Source organism: Aquarana catesbeiana, linkage group LG04, assembly GCF_042186555.1.
Source record: "Aquarana catesbeiana isolate 2022-GZ linkage group LG04, ASM4218655v1, whole genome shotgun sequence".
Classification (NCBI taxonomy): domain Eukaryota; kingdom Metazoa; phylum Chordata; class Amphibia; order Anura; family Ranidae; genus Aquarana; species Aquarana catesbeiana.
In genome coordinates this window covers 196,989,698-197,003,651 of record NC_133327.1, presented here as the reverse complement: position 1 = coordinate 197,003,651, position 13,954 = coordinate 196,989,698, and the positions used below count along the sequence as shown (strand labels likewise).

Sequence of the window (13,954 nt, the reverse complement as noted above, 5' to 3'; positions counted from 1 at the left end):
TGCCCTAGTATGGCGCAACAGACCTTATTTATCACATAAAAAGAATGAACTCCACCATTAATATTACGTGTGATAATATTTCTCGATACATCAAAGAGCACAGCTGATATTAAGACTAAAGACTAATGCCCTGTACACACGATAGGATTTTCCGACAAAATCCATGTTTTTTTTCTGACAATGAAAATGTGAAGATGTTGGCTCAAACTTGTCTTGCATGCACACGGTCACACAAATCTTGACGGAAATTCCGAACGTCAAGAACGCCGTGACGTACAACACATATGACAAACCGAGAAAAATGAAGTTCAATAGCCAGTGCGGCTCTTCTGCTTGATTCTGAGCATGCGTGGAACTTTGTGAGTCGAAAATTGTGTACACGCGATCGGAATTTACGACAATGGATTTTTTTGTCGGAAAATTTGAGAACCAGATCTCAAATTTTGTGTGACGGAAATTCCGATGGAAAATGTCCGACGGAGCCTACACAAGGTCGGAATTTCCGACAACAAGCTCCTATAGAACATTTTCCATCGGAGAATCCGACCATGTGTACGGGCACTAGAACTAAATCTGTCCGTGGTTCATAAGCTCTTGCCAGACTGGTCTCCTCCGGCACTGACAGGTCCATTCTCGCTGTTGTGCCATCTTGGCTGGCACTTCTTCTGGACTGGAGTCTAGCCATTGGGCAGACATCTTGCATACTGTCCTCCTGCCACATGGCTCCATTCTTGTTGTCTTACATACAGTATGTCAGAAGTGAACTGGTTGTGTACACTGCACTGAAAGTTAGTTCAGCTTTAACATATGAAACTTTTCTATTGCAATTCATGAAAATTGTAAGAAAAGCCAAAATTTGGTCAAAATCACTTTAGCTTTTAACCCTCTATAAGCAGGGTGTTTTGTGAAACACTGCAATTCAAGATAAATCAGAAGGCTTCCTACTAAATAAAATCAAGTCATTAGTCGCTAAGAGCCTGGAAATTGGCACATGGGAAGCTTAGGAACTCATGGGTCATCACATGTATTCTGCCAGAATGAGCCATTGGGGAGTGATATGATTCTGAGAACAGACATGGGAGAGCTTAGCTGCCACATATGCAGTCCCAGGGAAGACCAGAAAATTCTCTCTTAATGATATTGTAAAAATAAAGTGACAGATGAGAGAGAACGTGTATGCTTTACACTTACGCACCAAGCAAATTGGGTGCCTTTTCACTAAGGGTTAGTTTACACTTGCTTCAAAACGTAGCTTCGGACAGGCTTTGTTAAAGCTCTCTGAACGTCAGTCAAAGCTCCTGTCACTAAATAAAATGGTTGTCTTACAGTCCTGTTTACACCTTGCGTTTACTGTGCTTTGCTGCGGCTTCGGTTCAATGCCACTTTAGTGGTGCTTTAAAGCGTCTTTAAAGCCTTCATAGAAGTCTATGACAAAGCTCACTTGAAGCATCAAAGCACCACCGGAGCATCAAAAACAATTTATAAATAAATAAATAAAAAGCATGTTGAAGCGGTAGGCACTTTGTGTTGAAGCCGCAACAAGTGTATATGAGGCTTTACTGTAAGCTAGCAGGTGTTTTTTCATATCTGCTTGGAGATCAGTTTTACCTCTAGGGCTGAAACAACTAATCAACATAATCGATTATGAAAATAGTTGTCATGTTAATAATCAATTAGTTGGTCAGCCGATTAGTTGGCCTGCATACAGAATGCATTATTTGTTTACATATCATAAAATACGGTGCAGCACACATACAGCTCAGTATGCCATCCATACATGTCAGTAAGTGCCCAAGAGCTTGTGAATGTGTGAGAAGCCATACCTCATGGGACATGTAGTCCTGGGCAGTCGAAGAAAGTGAGTGATTCTAAATGCAGACTTTTTTTTACCTTGCCATAGGGGCACTCTGAAGGAAATTACAGCTGCAAGTCTTTTTGGGGATGTCTCTACCAGCTTTGGTGGGCTGGCAGTCCCTCCTTCCCGGGGCTCAGGAGGGAGGAGGGTCAGTGAGCACCAGCGAGACCAAGGCCCGGAAGATGGCGGCGACGTCCACAAGTGTGTGTGTTCCGTGGCGGCCTGGATATCACCACGGGCGGACAGTAACCCCTCTCAATAACCGGCCCGGGGCAAGGCAGGGGATGTGGAGGAACGGTCTGGGTGTTTTTCTGGGCTCACCAAACCAGAAGACGCACAGATGGTGGAGAATTGCAATCAAGATGCCCAGAGCTCCTCTCCAACAGGTCCGCCGTTGCTCACATCAGGACACGCCCCCCCCTCCACATGCATTTTTACACTTCGCATATTAACTAGATTAGATTATACACCAAACTTTTTTTGAGGTTTTTATCAGATTCATCAATTAATCTAAACAATAAATCGGCCAGCTAATCATTAGTTGCAGCCCTATTTAACTCTGTGCATAGAGGTCAGGTATGTGCTGGCCCAGCTGGTACAAAGAAACACATAGATGCAGGCCTAGGGAAGCAGTGTTCCAAGCTCAATTTTAGTTAGTAAATGCTAGACTGGAACAGTGCAGCGAAAAGGTCCATGGGCCATTGGGACATCACAGAAAAAAAATCTGAAAGACGTGTAATTACAGATTGCATTCTGGTCATGGGCATATAGCCAAACATTCAGTAATTGAAGGTCAGAATAATGAGGTCTTGCTGTAAAGCTAAATCAGCCATATACAGTAGGTGACTTTGAAAGAACAAAGAATTGATAGCGGGACCATTATAACTGCATAAACAAAGCTTTTACTTGACTAGAGTTTCTCTTTAGCTGCACTTCCATCTTGATAATATAAACTATCATACAGACAACTTATCTTGGCATGGGGGATGACTTATGAAATAACTAGCACATTAAAGACCAGCCTGAATAATTTTGCTGAATACCTGCTGATAATAGCTACAACTATACTAGTATTAGATTAGTATGGGCAAAGTCAGAACAAACAGATGCAAGCCCTTAATGTCTCTTATCATTACATCTGAATAAACATAAAATAAAGTCAGTTTTGCTTTGCTGGTGAGAAGCATTCAAATTAAGAAGTGCTAATGATAACACAGTTCTTCCAGGATAAAATTTCCTAAAGTCCATCAGATAAATGGCCTTTAAACAGTTCTAGACGGAGTGAGAAATCTCCATGGTTACTGCAGTCATTGACAGAATGCCAATGTTCCCTTGGTACTTTGTGAAAATCAATTCGTACTGGCACGCATATTACAGACACACTTAAATTTTATGTCTGTAACAGAGTATGGTGCATCAGTGCTAAGACAAAAAAGTAGTTATAAGGTCTACAATTATATATTATTTATATATAAAAATGACCAGAATCTTGCAAAAAAAAAAAAAAAAAGGTACATGTTAGCCTGTTTAAAAAAAAGACCGGGCAAACAGGTTACATAGCTAGCTTGGAAAAGATGTCCTTTAAAATATAACTAAATTAAATAAAATCTACAGTTGATCCAGAAGAAAGTAAGAACATTTTTGGCATTTAATAACTCATCCACCCTTTTGTGAAGCAATCTACTGGGCACTGTACTGAGACCCTCGTACTCCACTTAGTATCCCACCTTTTGACAATTCTTACCTTTTAACAATGAAGTGGAGGATAAACCTCCATTTGCAAAGTGCACCCTTGCCTCTTTTCTGATGACCTTAAAGAACATTTTACTGAGTTTTGGATGGCGTTTGGTGCCTATAATTGGGCACATTTATAGGGCTTATTAAATTGTGTGAATATTCACTTCAATTATCCAATCATGTGCACATAAAACATTTAAACAGGAATTTGCTGTTTATATGATTGGATAATGGACGTGAATGTTCACATGTGAAGATTCCCAACCAATTTAGTAAGTCAGCCTCAATGTCTCTTTCCCTAGAGCAGTGGTTCTCAACTCCAGTCCTCGGGACCCACCAACAGGCCAGATTTTAAGTATTACCTTGGGGAATTGCAGACTAGAATACTGCAATCACTGAGCAGCAAGTGATATCACCTGTGATGTATTTCATCTATCTTGCAAACCTGGCCTGTTGGAGGGTCCTGAGGACTGGAGTTGAGAACCACTGCCCTAGAGTCTAGAGCAGGGATCTTCAAACTACGGCCCTCCAGCTGTTGCAGAACTGCACATCCCATGAGGCATTGTAAAACTTCGACATTCACAGACATGAGTAGGCATGATGGGAATTGTAGTTCCCGAACAACTGGAGGACCATAGTTTGAAGACCCATGGTCTAGAGCAGGGATATGCAATTAGCAGACCTCCAGCTGTTGCAGAATTACAACTCCCATGAGGCATAGCAAGACTCTGACAGCCACAAGCATGACACACAGAGGCAGAGGCATGATGGGACTTGTAGTTTTGCAACAGCTGGAGGTCCGCTAATTGCATAACCCTTGTCTAGAGTCTGAAAATGTATCTTGTCTAGTCTAAAAGGTTTGGAGTTGGCTGCTGTTAATAAGTCTAAGGTCAATCAGGACACCTAGACTTTCCCCATCATTCATCATTCCCCGTCACCCATTTTTATTTTCCATAGGCTGTATGTTGCATGCATGTTTCTTAGCACCTACGTGCATAAGTTTACATTCATTGACATGAAACCTAATTGTCCATGTAGTTGCCCAAACAAATAGTGCATCCAGGTCATAGACATTTTGTGGGGATTTTATTCCAATACTTACAGTTGCTTTGCATCATCTGCAAACACCAAAATGATACCATTATTTCCAAGCACTATTTTATTTATAGACAGGTTAAAAAGTAAAGGTCTTAACACTGAACTTTGGTGTACACCACCAACAGCTGTAGATTATTTAGAGTATAAATCATTAAATCACTACTCACTGAATGCTGTCTTTAAGGCATATCGAACCCCAAGAACAAAAATATAATATAATGCACTACTGCAATACATGTACGTTTCCTTATACTGTATTTTATCCCTTGTTACATGCTGCAAATACAAAAAATACCTGTTGTACCTTCCTCTTTGACTTGACAACTGTATTTTTGGCCTTGAATTTGGACCTATGTGGATCTACTTCATATATGATGGATTCCAAAGAACAACGGCCTCTGCTTATCTTATCTGCCCCCCCCCATAACTTCTGCGCATAGGTGCAAGATTTCTGGCAAAATCAACAGTTCCCTCTCCACCTATTGCACAGATAAAACAAAACATAGCCAAAAGGCATAGTTGTCCTTTACAACTTTCACAGCCAGAGCTATTTTTTTTTTTTGCATATATTTGGAAATTTCCAAAACTATATATATATATATATATATATATATATATATATATATATATATATATATATATATATATATATATATATATTTAAAAGGGGTGATTTACAAAAACTTGCGCATGGACAGCTCAGTTTACATGCTGGAGATCGCTGTTAACATGAAGGTAAGTGAATTTTATTGCAGAAGAGACATTGCAGAAAGGTGAACTGGACAGATTTACCAGTTACCCTTGTAGCAGTCAAAACCGACTTGCATCCATATGGATGGGAGGCCTATTACACAAAAATGTACCCATCTGCTCCATGCCAACACCAACTCAAGAACACTGTACAGTATGTACTAAAAAAGATCCCAGTGCCTCTTAGCACCTTGCACTGTAGCTTTCAGAGTGATGACCCTTATTTGTGGACTGAATTCCAACACCTCTAAAGTTCAATGGTATATGGACTGCTATCAACATGGCAGATGTCATGCACACACTCTCTTTTAAAACCTGGTAAAAATAGATCTGAACTTTGAATGAATCATTACAGTATTGTTCTTGTAATGGTACAAGATCAGCACTGTGGACAGCAGATAGGAATTCAAGGCAAAACAACAAGTTTTGATCAATTCCCCCTATGTCTCCCCGACTTTATACACACCTTTCCTTCACTCCCTGCTTCTCTGACAGCGCAGGTGGCCAAAGAACTTTCCCAGCACTTTTCAGCGTGAAGGAGCATGTGACTTATCGATGTGATGGCTGTGGGTCTTCAATACGGTTGCACATGTACTTTATAGAGCTTTATATCATGCTATTCCTTTCATTTCCAGTGGCTGAAAGGAGAAAAGGGGAGGGAGGGGTGGCATGTGATGACAAAAGGAAAAGCATATGTGGAGGTCTGCATAAAAGTGAACCTGTTGTTTTTCAAACAATGTACAAAGTACCGTTCCACCTTAACCACTTGCCGACCGCCCTATAGCAGTTTTACTGCTACAGGGCGGCAGCTGTGCGCAGGATCACATATAAATATGTGATCCTCACTTATGGGTAGTCACAGAGCCAGAGTCCGCAGCCCCGGAAGGAAGAGGGGTGAAGATGGATGCGGCCACCAGTGGGGACATCGCGGGCTTCGTTTGCAGGTAAGTGCCACATAATGGGCTAGTATTAGAGCTGCAGGATTAATCATCAAGAATCGTTATCGCGATGTTGACTAAAGTGTTTCCCGATTCTTTCTATGCAAAGAATTCTCTCTGCCTTTCTGAAACCACAGCTGTCAAAAGAAAGGAAGAGAAAAAAATGGGCAGTCTGCTAAGAATCAAAACATTCTTTATCAGCTGAACTTAAGTATAAACATTGTAACAATTTGTCAATGGAATAGACTTGGTGTGTAAGTGGAAAAAAGTTTAACCACTTAAACACTAAACCTTTTTCTGACATTTGTTGGTTTCAAGTTAAAATCTTTTTTTTTTTACTAGAAAATTACTTAGAACCCCCAAACATTATATATATCTTTTAGTAGACACCCTAGAGAATAAAATGGTGGTTGTTGCAATATTTTATGTCACACTGTATTTGCGCAGCTGTCTTTCAAATGCAATTTTTTTGGAAAAAATTACTTTAATGAATTAAAAAAAAAACTAACCAGTAAAGTTAGACCAATTTTTTTGTATAATGTGAAAGATTTTACATTGCGAGAATCATGATCTTTTTATTATAAGCAAAATAAAATCGTGATTCTCATTTTGGCCGGTGGTTTAGTATTAGAAAAGAAAATATTCATTTGCTTTTCTAACACAACTGGGTGGGCTCCAAGTGCAATGGTCTGCGCTCCAAGTTCACCCTATTTTGAAGCCTATGGCTCTAATCATGTGCTTCACAAAAACACCCCCAATGCTGTAATTTGGGTGCCCGGCGTCCGAAAAGGGGCCAGACGCCTGAATGGGGGGTGGCCATGGCAGCCATGAATAGATTCATGCAATGCATGAATCTATCCATTATGCATATATAGGGGTGGCGTAATAGAGGGGGCGGCGCCCAGGAGCCCTTAATGAACGGGACGCCCCTGGTACAGTGTCGCACGACTGTGAAATTGTCAGTTAAAGTAACGCAGTGCCATATTGCAAAAAGTGGTCTGGTAATGAAGGAGGGTAAATCTTCCGGAGCTGAAGTGTTTAAATATGGAATAAAAGTAAATTGTGCAATAATACATTTTCACATGCAATGTCAAGATAAAAAAAGACACTATTAATAAGCGGATCAGATAAAATACGAGAAGCAGCCCAACATAATACAATAATGTTGTCACATGGAACAATTGATTTATATTCTTCAGTGGCTCAAGTCCAGTGTTGTAATTTTTACCTGTCTTAGGCTGGCCATAATCAATAGCAATGTGACTGATATCAATGCTGGTAGGTATCATCAAGTAGTGTAGTGACGCAGTTCAATCAACCAGATGCACTGGGCCAGTATATTTTACTGATAGAACACTCAATCATTTTGGGTGTAGAATGTAATGTTGCACTGTTTATTAACAAATGTAACAGCAGCATTCAGCATTGGGTAATCATTTCACTTTCAATCATTTTTCATTGAAAAAGTAGTGAGGTACAAAACATAGTGTAAGAAAACTTTTTGAAATAACCAAAAGATGTTAGGCAGCTGGAACGTAGCTGCCGAGAATTTAACACACCCAACAGTATAAATAGCCTATTAATAAGCAGAACACGTAGCCTATAAAAGTAGATTAGGTAAAAGAGTCAAGCCATTTGCGGCACCCCGCAAAAAGCAGATCAGAACACCCAGCCTGAACAAACAAAATGATCTCCAACAATTTAATAATAAAAAATAGGAAGCGGGGAAAGAAAAGGTAAAAAGGGGGGGTAGGAGTGGAAATGGTTAACGAAAAAAAAGGGGGGTGAGCACAGAGAATACCCAAAACCAGCACCCCAAAGCTGGACTGCTATAATGAGGCACAGCTCTCCACGGGTAGTGATGGGTGGGCAAATTGTATCCATGGAGTCCATATCTGTAAGAATCTATTTTGTATGTCCAGTAGGATGCTGGTTAGTTTCTCATTGACGAAGAACCTGTCAACACGCTGCGCCAAGGCCCACCCACCAAGAGGGTATTTGCGTGCGCCCAGCACCAGTGGGTTAAGGCGTAGTAATACATACCAAGGATCACTGGGGAAAGGGCAGGCGAACAAGGAATGTATGAGCTTCAAGACCTTGGTCCAAAACCGTAGGAGCATTGGACATGTCCACCAGGTATGTAAAATGTCGCCTGGGTTTGGACAGCCACGAAAGCACAGGCCAGTATGGGAAGGCTGAAGATGAGCTACTCATGAGGGGACTGTGTAAACATCTGGTAACTGTTTTGAAAGCAGCCTCGATAGGTTTCACATTAATAGAGCAGGAGGCTATCATGGTCCAGATTTGCAACCAATGTTCTCTATCTCTGGTGTGCCGAAGGTGCACCAGAGTGATCTGTATAGTGATTAGAATAGTTCAGGTGGGAATAGAGAATAGGAATCAGTTTATAGGAGAGAGGTGTATGGTTGCAAATGTGTTCAAATAGTGATAGCTGGCTCGTGAGGACTTTGTCAGTAAATATGGTAGAGAGCCAATGCTTTGTAGGAAGTGAAATAGGTCTGAGGACAGCGTGTGGTATTTTTCCCTAATTTCTGTCCAGGTATAGATGGTACGGCCATTGAGAAAGGAACGGACGCAATGGAAGTTATGAAGGTGCCACCAATTAAAGGCTCCTGGAGACTCCAGTCCCGGGGAAACATTGGATTACACAGAAGAGGTGAAAGGGGGAAGTGCGGCGAAAGCAATTCACTGAATTATTTGGTGGAGTCCCATATGGCAAGGGTATGTCTCATAAGAGGGCTCATAGAGGCAGGTCTAGATTTAGGTGGGAGCCAAGGAAGTGAGCAAAAAGCAACTAGTGAGCAGCAGAATGCCTCCAGATTGACCCACATGGGAGCCTGTCGGGAAGCATACAGAGAGGTCAAAGGAGCAATTTGGGTGGCTGCAAAATATTTACTGAAATTAGGGACTCCAAGACCACCCTACCTCTTATGTGTAAACATTGTGTTTTGGGAAACCTGAGATTTTTTGTGTGACCAAAAGAAATAAAATACATGGTTCTGAAATTATTTCAGCACGTACGATGGGATAGGGACTGGGATAGTACGGAACAGGTATTGGAGCTTCAGTAGTATTGTTATTTTGATGGCGTTGATCCTCCCTATCCAAGAGGGGTGACTGTTAGACCAGCTGAAAAGGAGAGCTTTTCGTTTTCGAAAAACTGGGATATAGTTGGCTGCGTATAGGGTATGGTAGGAACAGGTGAGATTAATTCCTAAGTAGTTAAGGTGGGATGAAGCCCAAATAAATGTAACATTTAGCTTCAAGGAGGTTACCTCTGCATCAGAAAGTGTGACTTTAAGGGCCAAAGATTTATTTTCATCGATAGAGAGACCTGATATGTCCGAAAATCACTTAGTCGAGAGTAAAATAGGGAAATGGTGTGATGTTGGGTTAGTAAGTCGTCAGCAAACAAGTCAGCATTGGCTAATCATTTCAAAGCAAACCTTCAACACTAAGGCCTCTTCCACATGAGGCGGATCCGCTCAGCGGTGTCCGCCAGCTCAACAGGAGATCACTCTGTTGATCTCTGCTGAGCCGGCGGATGACAGGCCCCTCTCTGCTCACTGAGCAGGGAGGGGCCTGTCAGAGCGCCACTGATTCCTATGGAGAGATCAGATGAAAATAGACAGCATGACTGTTTTCATCAGATCTCATGCGATCCGATTTGCCAAGACGTCTGATTTTAGCAGATCGGATGGCAGACATCTCCGCTGACATACGTCTCCCCATAGGGGTCAATGGATGGCCCGCTTGGTTCCGCCTGAAAAATGGACAGGCGGATCCGAGCGGGCTTGCCGTGTGAAAGGGGCCTTATACCATAAAGCAAACATTGATCTGCAGCCAATGAGATTTCATCTTACAGTGCTTTGACTTCAGTGAGTTGATTGCCTGCCATGAGCCAGAGCTCATTGTACTAAGCCTTATCACCCTCAAGAAAGTGTCCCCTCAGCTCTTCTGATATTATTGGCAATTATGGAAAGGTTATCCATGTTAACCACTTGCCAACTGTGTAATGCATATTGCAGAAGCAAGAAAGGGGGGCTTTAACACCCAGCTGCCGCACAAAGCGCATCCGTGGCAGCATGTTGTGTGCTGAAAGAATGCCCACCTACACAATAACCAAGCCGTCTCTAACAAATCTTGGTTACAGCTTCTGACTGGGAGCCAGCTGGATGGGCACCCAATTATGTGACCACTGTGACAGCCAATCACAGCAGTCACATGACGCAGAAGCCATGTCACTTCTCGGGCATTAGTGGTTTTAAAAGAAACACTTAACCTGACTACAAAACCAAGCCAGTGCTGTCCTGTCTGCAACCATACTCTCCTCTCTTCCTCTTCTCACAGATGACACAGGCAGCAGTGTAAATTGATTCATTTAAACGTAAAAAAAAAAAAAAATTAGTTTTATTTTACCACTCTGTAATCATCACTGTATTACTGATCTTTATGCAATGTTCCATAGACAACAATGCACCTGCGCAAAGATCAGTAAAAAACATGGCGTGCAAGAGGCCTTTAACTCCTTCAGATCCACGCTATAGCTGAATGAGGGCTACAGCGCGGATCTGCTTTGCCGGGAGGGCGTCAATAGACGTCCTCCCCTTTGCAAGCTGGCCACGCCCCCCTGAAGGGTGCTTGCGCTGTGATCACCCGAGTCAATGAGACTCAGATGATCACAGATCGGACTAAGGGGTCGATCCTGACCCCTTACCACGTGATCAGCTGTCAGCCAATGACAGCTGATCACGTGATATAAACAGAAAATCGGTAATTTTTTTTTTTTTTTCTCACGCTGACAGCGTGAGGAGAAAAAAAAGCCGATCACCGGCCTCTGTTGAAGGGACATCAGTCCTGAGCAGGGAGAGGCGAAGCCGCCTCACATGTGCCCACAAGTACCGCCTGCCAGTGCCACGAATCAGTGCCCACAGTGCGCACCAGTACATCAGTGCCACCTATCAATGCCCACGAGTGCTACCTATCAATGCCCACCAGTGGTGCCAATCAGTGCCACCTAGCAGTGCTGCCTATCAGTGTCACCTACCAGTGCCGATCAGTGCCCATCACTGCCACCCATAAGTGCCCATCACTGCCAACCATCAGTGCCCATCACTGCCAACCATCAGTGCCAGTTATCAGTGCCACCTATTAGTGCCCTTCAGTGCCACCTATCAATGCCTTTTAGTGCCACCTCTCAGTGCCCACCAGTGCCACCTTATCAGTGCCCATCAATGCAGCCTATTGGTGCCCATCAGTGCAGCCTCATCAGCATACATCAACTAAGGAGAAAAATTACCTTTTTTGCAAAATTTATTCACAAAATATAAAATGGTTTTGTTTTTTTGTTTTTTTATTTAAACAGTCTTTTTTAATTTTTTTAAGAAAAAATAAAAAACCCAGAGGTGATCAAATACCACCAAAGGAAATATCTATTTGTGGGGAAAAGATGATAAAATTTTCATTTGAGTACAGTGTTGTATGACCGCGCAATTGTCATTCAAAGAGTGACAGCACAAAAAGCTGAAAATTGGTCTGGGCAGGAGGGGCGTTCAGGTGCCCAGTAAGCAAGTGGTTAAATTGCTTCTTTTTTTCTGCAATTTTAGATGACCCTAAGGTGACAGGTTCTCTTTAAATACAACCATGACAATTCTACAGCAAATAGAACTGTGTGCAAATACACATCAACAACAAACACACATTCTTTATGGAGTCAGGAAGAGATGATGCCCCGGAATACATGACTGAAGAGTATTCTGCGGGTGATGGAGAGTTCAGTCCTCCCGGGGAAATCAAACACATCACACACACATACCCCGAGATCGCCGGAGCCGCTCCACCGGAACACCGACTGTGCTATTCACGTGTCCTTCCTGGCAGAGCTCAGGCGTCCTTCGTTGTCATGGTGACGAGGCTCCGCCCCGCCCTCTCTGCATTGTCTCCCTGTTGACAGCGCGCCTTGGTTGGCGGAAGTTGTTACAAATGGCTTATCTAAGTTTTGCGTGAAGTGAACCGAGCATTGCATAGAAAATATAAACTGCCCAGAATACAACTGACAATAAAAGTGTGTTTCGAAGACAACTGCTAACTGTTATATATTGAACTGGCTGGCTTTGTATCTGATATTTATGTATTATTTGTAAGAAAAGAAATCTGATTAAATATGTGAATACATAGTACTGTGCACAAGTTTTAGGCAGGTGTGAAAAATGCTGTCAGTTAAGAATGCTCTCAGTGTTCAGTGTTCTTCTTTACACTGAAGATAGTTCTTAATGACTGTATATTTGGGGTCATTGTTCTGCTGCAGAATACATTTGAAGCCAATCACAAACCTTCCTGATGGTATGGTATGATGGATAAGTATCTGCCTGTATTTCTCAGCATTGAGGACACCATTGATCCTGACCAAATCTCCATCTCTGTTTGAAGAAATGCAGCCTCAGACTTGCAAGGAACCTCCACCATGCTTCATTTTTGCCTAGAGACACTCATTAGGCTCCGTTCACACCTTGGTATTTTGAATCGGGGACAGAATCGCCGCAATTCTGCCTGTAATTTTGAAACACTCTGCTAAAATGACAAATCACAAAACATTTCAAATACCAGTCATTTTAATGGCACCTAAAAATGCGGTGCAGTTCTGCCATGATTGTCGGGCAATAAATTGCACTCAAATCACAGCAAACTGCATCTAGTGAAGCTTGTCACCGAAAAAAGGATCAGCAGCTTCTTTCAGGAGACAAGCTTTGTGGGAAGCGGTTTGCTGCAATTGCAGTGCGATTTATCGCGCCACGTCCGCTGCAGAACCACAATGCGTTTTTAGGTGCGATTATAATGAATATTACTTGAAATTCGCGTTGTGCGATTTGTCATTTTAGCAGAGCGTTTTAAGATTGCTGCAGAATCTCAACGATCCTGCCCGCGTTTCAAAACTCCCAGGTGTGAATGCAGCATTACTGTATCCAGGGGGAGCAATGTGGCAATTGCCCCCCCCCCGAGAAATTAGATGCGGGTGAGAGAGCGGGTGGGCCGGTGTTGTGCCGAGATCGGTTTCCCCAACAAAATCTGTTTCCCCTGGCTCTCGGCTGAGATGGGAACTCCGCCCCTCCAGCCCTCTGCACTGCTGCTCCTCCTACTCTCCCCCGAATGCTAATCATCCTTCTACCGCCCCGCCCCCGCGCACATCTCCGGTTTTCTGGGAAAGCCTATTTTGGTACAGACACTGGAAGTTCTCCCCCTGGTCCCTAGTTTGTCATCATTATTAGTCTGACAATATCAACTGGAAGGTGGATGCGCACAGGGGCGGGGGCAGTAGAAGGATGATTAGCATTCGGGGGAGAGTAGGAGGAGCAGTGGTGTAGAGGGCTGGAGGGGCGGAGTTCCAATCTCAGCCGAGAGCCAGGGGAAACAGATTTTGTAGGGGAAACCGACATAATCTCTCACCGCCCGCCATGCAGTTCCGCCCCCACTGTGCAGGCAGCAGAGGGATTGCATCATCTCTCTGCTACCTGACTCTGGGACACAGCAAGAGACAATCCCCACCTTAGCAGCAAGT

General features: G+C 42.9%; 1 protein-coding gene across 1 annotated transcript in view; it reads right to left on the bottom strand.

Annotated features, from left to right (window-relative positions):
- The window catches only part of LEKR1 (leucine, glutamate and lysine rich 1), a 283,385-nt gene extending 271,071 nt beyond the window's left edge, over positions 1 to 12,314 (bottom strand). The window contains exon 1 of the mRNA XM_073626080.1: positions 12,215 to 12,314. The gene's annotated coding sequence lies outside the window, so the exon portion shown is untranslated. The remainder of the gene's footprint in view (positions 1 to 12,214) is intronic.
- Between the last annotated feature and the right edge of the window lie 1,640 nt (positions 12,315 to 13,954).